At 43.3% G+C, this 10797-nt stretch overlaps 1 pseudogene; it reads right to left on the bottom strand.

Annotated features, from left to right (window-relative positions):
- Positions 1–5252: 5252 nt before the first annotated feature.
- On the bottom strand, positions 5253–10172 carry LOC127902288 (disease resistance protein At4g27190-like; annotated as a pseudogene).
- Positions 10173–10797: the final 625 nt, after the last annotated feature.

Below are 10797 nucleotides of genomic sequence, written 5' to 3' on the forward strand. Positions count from 1 at the left end.
TAGCAACATTCGGCAAAGTTGTCTACGTGCCGCACGGGTTAGCTGCGCAAAATACTTATCCCGTGACAAGTGGTATCAGAGCTAAGGTTTGCACCTACGCAAGTTAGTTCACTAGCAATGGCCAACCCTTCGAACGTAGCACAAGAGGGTGTTGTTGGTGTGGATGTTCCACCGGAACCAAGCGGCGGCTGAGAGGGAGAACGCGCCCAAGGCAAGACTCGCGGCAAGTCCAAGACCCCATCCGTGGATGCGCTGGAGCCTTGTGTGACTACTCTCGAAATCACATTGTCCGCCGCTCAAGATAGCCTCGAGGGATTGGAGGAACTAGTGGATGGTCTCGAGGGGGAATACGCCGAGTTCACGGTGGCAACAAAAGCTCTCATCTAAGAGCAAGCGAACACTCTCCGAGGTGAGTTTCGTGTTTTTCATGATGAGTTGCTCAAACTTTGTAATTCTGTTCAGGACGAAATACGAGCTGTCTCTGCGGAAGTGGATGAAGTCCGCTCGGATTGGGCATGCCATAAGCGCACACTCTTCGCAAGTCCAGCTTCCGCAAACTCGAGTGATGCGCACCGCATTGACGTGCCAAAGCTCGACACCTACGATGGCACATGTAACGCCACAATCGTGGACAACTTCCTATTCAGACTGGATCAATACTTCGATGCCATGGGTGTTCGAGATGAGGCATCGAAAGTGGGCATTGCACCCACCTACCTTAGAGGCGCTGCACAACTATGGTGGCGTCGCAAGCATGGCAAGATGGGTAAGGGCATTTGCACCATCGACACTTGGGCCGACTTCAAGCAAGAACTCCGAAAGAAGTTCGCCCCAAGCAATGCAGAGAAGGAAGCACGAGCGCACCTACGTCGCCTAAAACAATTGGGTAGCATTCAGGACTACATCAACGAGTTCACTACCCTTATGTTGGAGATAAGTGACATGTCTGATAAGGATTCACTCTTCTACTTCCAAGATGGCCTCAAGGATTGGGCCAAGACCGAGCTTGATAGGCGTGGTGTTCAAACACTTGACGACGCCATCACCGTTGCCGAATCGCTCACCGAATACTCTACCCAATCTAAGGACAAAAAGGCCAACCAAGACAAAGGTGGGGGAGAGAGTCGCAAGGACAAGGGCAACAACCGCAAAGATTGGGGACAGAAAAAGCCACCTAGCAACAAGAGCGGGCAAGGAAAATCGGAGGGCAAGAAAGAGGCGCCAAAGTCGCGAAGCCCATGCTTCATATGCAACGGTCCTCATTGGGTACGCAACCGTCCGGAGAAGAGGTTGCTTAATGCTCTTGCTGCCCAACTCAAGAGCAACCCCGCAATATCCACGGAGGAACCCCAACTCAGCATGGGTTCTCTCCAACGCCTCGGCGCACTCAATCACCAACAGCCCGCACTCGTCAAGAAAGGGCTCATACATGTAAGCGCAAAGGCAAACGGTCAGTCCGTTCGCGCGCTGCTAGATACGGGAGCGACGCAAAACTTTGTGCCCGTAGACGAGGCCAAACACTTAGGCCTCAAGGCCACCAAGGAAGGAGGCACAATGAAGGCCGTAAACTTACCCGCCAAGCCAATTGTAGGAATTGCACAAGGCGTGCACATAACACTCGGTACTTGAAGCGGAAAGCTTGATTTCTCCATCGTGCCCATGGACGACTTCAAGATGGTTCTCGGCATGAAATTCTTTGACCAAGTCCATGCCTTCCCGCTGCCCGCTACAAACTCCCTAAGCATCCTCGACGGGAGCAAAGCATGCATGGTACCCACGGAGCGAGGCAAGTTCGAGGAGAAGACACTCTCCGCCATGCAATTCAAAAGGGCTTTAAAAAAGGACCCAAGCTTCTTGGTCTCCATCCGGGAATTAAACGAGGAAGGAAATAGCGGAACGTCGCCAAGCCAAGTCCCTTCGCGAATTCAAGCCATCCTCAATGAGTATAAGGACATGATGCCTCCAGAACTTCCTAAGAAGCTCCCACCTTGACGAGAGGTAGATCATGCGATCAAGCTGGAACAAGGCGCGAAGCCACCAGCCTTGGCGCCCTACCGCATGGCGCCACCCGAATTAGAGGAGTTGCGGAGACAACTCAAAAACTTGCTAGACGCAGGCTACATTCGCCCCTCAAAGGCCCCATTCCGTGCACCCGTACTCTTCCAAAAGAAAAAGGATGGCTCGTTACGGATGTGCATCGACTATAGAGCGCTCAACAAGATCACCATAAAGAACAAGTATCCGATTCCCTTGATTGCGGACTTGTTCGACCAACTTGGCAAAGCGCGGTACTTCACCAAACTCGACTTGCGCTCCGGGTACTACCAAGTGCGTATCACCAATGGAGACGAACCGAAGACAGCGTGCACAACAAGCTACGGGTCTTTCGAATTCCTTGTGATGCCTTTTGGCCTTACTAATGCACCCGCCACATTTTACACGCGCATGAATAAGGTGCTCCAACCATTCCTCGACCACTTCGTGGTCGTGTACTTGGACGACATAGTGGTGTATAGCACCACGCTCGAGGATCATGCCCAACACTTGCGACAAGTCCTCTAAGTACTTCGAGACAATGACCTCTTCCTCAAGTTGGAGAAGTGCTCATTTGCACAACAAGAAGTGGAGTTCCTTGGCCACAAGATAGCGGGCGGGAAGATTATGATGGAGAACGCCAAAGTAAAGGCCATCCTCAATTGGGAGCCTCCCTCAAAAGTGCCTGAGCTTCGCTCATTCCTTGGACTGGTGAATTACTATCGCCGCTTCATCAAGGGCTATTCGGCCAAGGCGGCACCCTTGACGGATATGCTCAAGAAAAATAGAACGTGGTATTGGTCCGAAGAGTGCCAACGCGCATTCGAGGAGTTGAAGAAGACAATTTCGGAGGAACCTGTCCTCGCTCTTCCAGACCACACAAAGCCCTTCGAAATTCAAACGGACGCCTCGGATTTCGCCATAGGTGGAGTCCTTATGCAAGAAGGCCACCCTATAGCGTTCGAGAGTTGAAAACTAAACGATACGGAACGCCACTACACGGTGCAAGAAAAGGAGATGACAGCCATTATCCATTGTCTAAGAGTGTGGCGACATTACTTACTTGGCTCACACTTCACGATCATGACGGACAACGTGGCGAGAAGCTACTTCCAAACTTAAAAGAAGTTGAGTTCGAAGCAAGCACGGTGGCAAGACTTCCTTGCGGAATTCGACTATCGGCTCGAGTACAAACCGGGTAAAGCCAATGTCGTTGCGGACGCTCTAAGCCACAAGGCCGAATTGGCGACACTTAGCATGAGCCAACCGAAGTTCGACCTTGTCTCACGCATCAAGGAAGGCCTCCAACAAGATCCGCTAGCAAAGGACTTGCTGGAGAAGGTGCACGAGGGAAAGACAAGGCGCTTTTGGCAAGAGGAAGGCATCCTCTTCACCAAGGGAGATCGGCTGCTCGTGCCAAGGTGGAGAAACTTACGGAAGGAAGTAATCAAGGAGTGCCATGACTCCAAGTGGGCTGGTCACCCAGGAATCAAGCGCACCACCGCACTAGTCCAAGCCTCGTATTTTTGGCCACACATGAGGGACGACATTGAGGCATATGTGCGAACTTGTCTCGTGTGCCAACAAGATAAGGTGGATCATCAACTCCCAGCGGGATTGTTGGAGCCGCTACCACTAGCAACAAGGCCATGGGAAAGTGTCTCTGTGGACTTTATCACATCGCTAACCAAGTCCGAAGGTTGCGGGAGCATCATGGTCGTTGTCGACCGATACAGCAAGTACGCCACATTCATTGCCGCACCAGTCAATTGCAAAGCGGACGAGGCAGCCCGCCTATTCGTTAAGCACATCGTGAAACTTTGGGGAGTTCCGAAGAGCATTGTGAGCGACTGAGACCCTCGGTTCATTGGGCGTTTTTGGACGGAGCTGTTCAAGATGTTGGGGACAAATCTCAAGTTCTCGACAAGCTTCCACCCACAAACGGATGGGCAGACCGAGTGCATTAATGGCCTTCTCGAGATGTACTTGAGGCATTATGTGAGCGCTCATTAGCGGGATTGGGCGAAACTACTTGACATCGCCCAATTTTCTTATAACTTGCAGCGAAGTGAGGCTACGGGCAAGGGTCCATTCGAGATCATCATGGGATTCCAGCCCATGACTCCCAACGCCATAGCCTCGACTTATGGAGGGAAAAGCCTCGCGGCACACAAGGTCACCCGCGAATGGGATGAGGAAGCGGACATCACGCGAGCCTACCTCGACAAAGCCGCGAGGAAAATGAAGAAATAGGCGGATACAAGGAAACGGCATGTTGAGTACAAGGAAGGTGATCAAGTCATGATCAAGCTCCTACCCCAACAATTCAAGATGTTGCGGAAAGTCCACAAGGGGTTAGTGAGGCGCTACAAGGGGTCCTTCCGAGTTGTTCGATGTGTGAGAAGACTCAAGATCCATCCGGTCTTCCATGTGAGTCTTCTCAAGCCATATCATGAAGACATGGGAGACCCAAGTCGTGGAGAATCGAGGCGCGCGCCAACCGCCGTTGTCACTGCGTTCGACAAAGATGTGGACTACATCATTGCGGACCGCGTGGTTTCAAGGAGGGGCGTGCCAGCACACATTGAGTACTTGGTGAAGTGGAAAAACCTCCCCAAGAGCGAAGCCACTTGGGAATGTGAAAATGATTTGTGGCAGTTCACTGAGCACATCCAGAGGTTCAAGCACGAGAGCGCGACGAGGACGCCGCGAGCTTAGGTGGGGGAAGATGTTGCGGACCGCCCAATTCGCTAGCCCAATTGCCCACAATTTCAGGCTAGAGAGCCAACACAAGGCCAAGAGTGCTAGCTTGGCCCAATTCCGGAACGTTCTAGGCAAATCTAGCACATGTGAGCTTGTAAATACTCTAGAATTCTCCATAGAATTCCAGCACATGTAAATAGCTAGGAAGTGGTAGAATTCTCTAGAATCTCTAGAGCTTGGCAAGCCGACCCTATAAATATGGGATGGCATTAGGTATTTGTATCCAACAAACACAACAACAAGTTTTGTAAGCAACTCAAACATTGTAATATCTCTTTGTGCAATATAAGTTTTCTCATTTGGCTCCATTGCTCTCTTCTCTAGTTCGAGAAGCTCTAGGCTTACTTAGCAATATTCGGCAAAGTTGTCTAAGTGACGCATGGGTTAGCTGCGCAAAATACTTATCCCGTGACACTACGCACCTTCTCGTTGAAAAGCAAAGTTGAAGTATCCTCTTACGACGATGGTCTGTTTGGTGATGCTGAAGGAGTCTTTACTTCACGGCAGAAATTTGTAACCTCTGGAAGATTCCCCAGACTCAAAGATCTTAATTGAGCAAACTCTATCTTCTCAATTGCATTATCAACTTCTTCCATAATTGCAAAAATCTCTTTCATCTTGTTGCAATTAACAACTGCAATTCTCTCAAGTCTTGGAAGGCATTTTGTAGTAGAGAGCTGATGGGTGTCGAAGCCAACAAAAATAAATTCCTACTCTAAATAAATTGTGTATAGTGATTGAGCAGGGTCGTGTCCACAGAGATCGGTAATTATTTAAATCCTTTTAAAATGCAAAACATAAAATGGGGGTTTTGTTGACAATAATAAAAATCAAATTAAAATAATAAGAATGCAAATTAAAGTTGTAATTCAAATTGGAGAAAGCTCTGGTTGAAGGAATTAACTCAGCTTGATTCGACTACTGATCATTGATTCAAATATAGATTATTATTACTTATGAATAGACCGGTTATAGCTATTGAGACCCTCTAATAGCCAATCTCTCCTTAACTAGTCGATAACCAAGGTACGACCGTTGGTTATTTCCCTAATCAATGGACAACCCTAGATACGATCATAGGATTTAATCAATTGACAGCCTGAAAAACCAGAGAGACCCAAATCCTAATCAACACATATGATGATTCATTTAAATTAGATTGTTTATTCTCACAACACAACTCTCTGCTATGTTATTTGTCACAAACATTAAATTCTTCATACGATGAATCCTTTAATTGACAATAGATTAAGTTGATAATTAAATAGTGGCCAATTACCTAATTAACAAACATAATCATGAAACTAATTCAGAGAATAAACAAATACCCAAAAAGTAATAAAACAATTAAAGCATAAGAAAGATCTCACGGTAGTGATGAATCAAAGCTTCATTATCCTTCAACCAGAAAAATAGGTTTAGTTCTTCATAGAGAGAAGAGAAAAATTAAGATCTAGGGTTTCTTTTTCTCCAATCCACAATCTCCCTTTTCACAATAGATTCCTCCCTTAAATACTCTCTCTCTCTTCTCTTTTAGAATTCTATTTAAAATAAAATCCTAATATCTGAAATATTAAATTCGTAATTACAAAAATAACCAAAAATACAAAACACGTTAAACTAAAAACTGCAGGTCCGCAGTTGACAGCACGCGCCCACGCCTTATCAGCAAAGTTCTTCTGACGCTCATAATTTCTCCAAGAGAACAATCATCCTTAAACATTATCTTTTAGCTCAATTTTATCACCAATCAATAGAATTGCACCTATAAAAGTAAAACACAAGTAAATCATTATTATTAAGTGCAAAACATCGATATTAAGGGAAGTAAACAATGCAAAACTAGTGCATAAATTGCACTCTAACAAGAGCCAAAAGATATTACTCAATTTATCACAATTATATGCTTGTATGATTTTGGGTTCGTTCAAAGACTCTACTTTGAGCTGATCAATACATATCCTCTCCATGTTGATCAAATTGTGAAGGATAAGTGACTCCAAAAGAGGAAAGGCTTCACAAGCTACCATCTCCATTGAGTCCACGATACACAGGAAGTTAGGATTATTTTGAACATGGAGATGCTTCAATTGTGAAAAGCCTTCTGTGTCCAAATCAAAAAGAACATTCTTGACACCTTGCAGCTTGTCCAACCATAGGTATTCAACGTTATTGATGCCCTGCAATTTCATGGAGCAAATGTCCATAAAATCAAGCTTGAGCTTCAATTCTCTTAAACTCTCACGATTACTGTTGATCAAAAAGTGCGGCCGGCTTTGAAACCATTCTCTTGTAACACTCTTGGGAGGCATGAATGACTCATTTCCAATGGATATTTTGAACCTTTCGAGCTTTCTGGCCAAAAAGCCTTCCGGTAAAATACTGTCATTTTTAACATCAATTTCTAGAGTGGTTAGCCAAGGTAAAAGCATCAATTCATCAAGGCTAGCATTACTTCTTTCACTGTTGGCTCTTTCAACCTCTCATTCAACGGAGCAATTACCCATATACAATTCTTCTAATCGGATTAAGCTTGATAAGGCATTTGGGGCAATAACTTTTAGATGGAAACAGTCTCTTAAATCTAACAGCCTTAGCTTAGTCAGTTGCCCTAGTGCTTTAGGTAACTGTACAATATCAGACAGCACAAAGCTAAGGATTTCCAGATTTTCCAACTTTCCAATAATGACTGTGTCCATGTCTCCCAAAATGCTTTGATTAAGACAAAGTGTCCGAAGATTTACTAGAAGATCAATTGAAGATGGCGATGACAATAACCGCATTCTAGTCAAATCCAAAACCCGAAGCTTTTTCGTCCTTTTGAAGAAGTTCTCAGGAACATTGGGCCCAACAAAAGAGTTCTTGGGTGACATGAATAAAAATTCAAGTTGTGTAGATTCCAACACTTCAGGAATGTCATTAATAATACTATCTTTTAAACAAATTGCAAAATATTTTTTTAGTGCATCTGCATCTGGCCAGTTCCACACATCCTCATTTCTCACCGCAAATGCAATTTTGTCACGACGTGCTATTGAAATGGCAACATCGCGAACAACATCATGCATGGAAAAGAATTTACTGCTACCATCCTCAAGCAACAAACAAGAGTCTCTTAGTTGATGGACCCATGCATGTAATTTGTTATGTGCATCTTCTAGCTTATAGACACTTTCAAATGCACCCAAGCCCATGCTATATTTGAACAAGTCCATAATTGAAGTTGGTGCAATTAGACTACACAGTTAAAAAGTTTTCTTGAGTTGCTCACCTCTTAAATACTTGTAACTTAGCTCAATTGTTGAGTATGCCTCTACTGGTACTCCTTCATCGAAGCTTGCCTCTGAAGGCGTTTGGAGTTCTTGCAAGGCGTTCCTCCACATAGGCTGCTCTTTGTTTCTCAGTGCCTTTGCTACTGTGGTTAGGGCAATAGGCAAACCTCCACATGCCTTGTTCTACATTTGTTGCTGTAGATTTTAACTCACGATTGTCAACATAATTACCAGCCATCATCTTGAACAACCTCCAAGCTTCTTGCTCATTTAGAATGCCAATCAAGAAGTTATTTTCAGATCCCATACTTAACAAGACATTACGATCCCTTGCTGTTAATAATAATTTGCAACCTCTATGATCATCGCCAAAAGGAATTCCAACAGTCTCTAAATCAAGATATTTCCAGATGTTATCCAGAATCACAAGGACCATCCCATACTTAACAAGACATTACGATCCCTTGCTGTTAATAATAATTTGCAACCTCTATGATCATCGCCAAAAGGAATTCCAACAGTCTCTAAATCAAGATATTTCCAGATGTTATCCAGAATCACAAGGACCATCTTCTCTTTCTTCAATCGCTCATAAAGTCTACTAGCTCTTCCAGATTCAGCCTCCTCGGACAACTCAAGACCTAGTTTCTCTGCAATTTCCCCTTGAATCTTTTTTATGTCTGGAGTTTGGGAAACCTCTGAAAAAACCACCTGATCAAAGAGTTTCTCTTCACTGGCTTGCCTTGCAAACTCCTTCACCAGTGTTGTCTTTCCAATGCCGCCCATGCTGTATACCCCAACGATGCTGACATTGACATCAGTCAATGCATCTTGTATAGACTTCAGAGTAGAAAGTCTTGATTTAATGGCCTCGTAACCTTTGTTAGACTTTAGCCATACCTCCTCCGCAATGGTACGGTAGAAAATTCTATCATCAAATCTCCTAGCTTCTTCTTTGAGTTCAACAAGGGCCTTCACCTCTGTTTCTGCTTTCTTGCTAAGCTGATAGCGGGTCTTCAAATTAGGACACAAGCCCTTGAAACATCACTTACTTGTTGTCTCCCCATCTTCAATGAATTTGGCTGCCTGCTCAATGGTGTTGTTCGCACTAACCAGCCAGTTCTCAACCTTCTCTTCAATCTTTTCTCCTTTTCTTTCAGCCTCAGAAACTCTGTGCTGAATGCTCTTACTTTCATCCTTGAGCTTGTCTATTTCTGCCTTGAGATTCTCAAAGTTGGCTTTATAGTTACGCAAATAACCAAGTTGGCGTTCTGTTGGAGGAGCGAAGCATTTCACAACTTCTAACAGAACAGTAACAATGCTTTCCACCATCTTCGATCCTCTTTTTTTCAAAGTTCCGAAATGAAAATAAACGATGAGCGAAACACAGAGAGAGAGAGAGGCAAAAAAAAAAAAATGAAAAATGAAAAAAAGAAAATGAAACAACAAAGATGACAAGTGTATCTGGTTGTGGAAGCGGAGCAATCAAAGAAAGCTTAAAAACTGTTGTGAATCTGGTGAGAAGATGGAAACAAGGAAAAGGTTTGTAGTTCAAAAGTGATTGAATTGATATAAGGAATGATTTAGATAATAGAGGAAAAGTGAATCAGTCAAAATAACTTATGTATTGACCAGAAGAAAGATGCAAACAATATTAGAGACAACAACCGCGCTATTGACTGGTAATACAGATGGAGAAAAAGAAATTATCTTCACACGGTGGATGTACAAAGGGTAGATATGGAACCAAACAGAGACAACAACAGGCCACAACTAGATTGGGAATGGAGAGAAACAAATTAACAAAGACTGGAGATTACAACAGAACAGATGCCAAGAGAAAAGGGTTTCTTCATCCAGTGAAATTCAAGAGAGTTGACAGCAAAAGGGAGCATATGTGTTTCTTGATTGAGAACGAGTGCAAAGGATGACTTTTTAATGAGGTTCTGAAGCTGACGAATAACGATTTGCTAAAATTTTGAGAAAGTTATATATTCCGTAACTTCAACAAGTGAAGAATAAAAGAATAATAGTTCGTCATCTTCACAATGAAGATCATGGACGAGATTAAAAGCTAAAACTAGTCCATTTGAAAAGCCAAAGTTCAAGTTCCTTGGCTAAGTTCAGAAGTGAAGCAAAGAATAAATAAATAAAGATCAAGGGATGGGAATAAAGTCACCCCCAGACAGTTGCAGAAAGATTATTATTTGGTAAGCGTAGTTGATTATTAGTACAAAACAGAGTAGGTGAAACACATCCTTTCTATTTAGACTGATCAGCATCTAAAATTTTATGAATTATAAGTTGCATTTTACTTTGTACATTATGTTAACACATTTTAATTTAGCCAATTTTTCAATAAATGTTATTGATGTATTAAATTGCAACAACAAAACACAATTATTGGTTTTAAAGAATGAAAAAAAAATAAAAAAATAGAAAATGAATTGAATTCCACTCATCGTCATCTTGGCAAATCAAGTCAAAAAATAAAAATCCATATGCTTTTTGTTAAAGTTAAAAGCTACATAAATAATATCACAGAAGCTTCTGCTAAGGTTCATGTGAAGTCACAGCTTTGATACTTGTAATACCAGGAGCACGGAGAAACCATAAACTTCAGTTTAGGTACATACATTGCTTGTCTTTCAAACTTGAATTGATAAGGGGGAAAAAAATAATACTAAAGCAAACAGAAGGATCATTTAGTTGACAAAATTATTATTAT

Source organism: Citrus sinensis, chromosome 5, assembly GCF_022201045.2.
Source record: "Citrus sinensis cultivar Valencia sweet orange chromosome 5, DVS_A1.0, whole genome shotgun sequence".
Taxonomy (NCBI): Eukaryota; Viridiplantae; Streptophyta; class Magnoliopsida; order Sapindales; family Rutaceae; genus Citrus; species Citrus sinensis.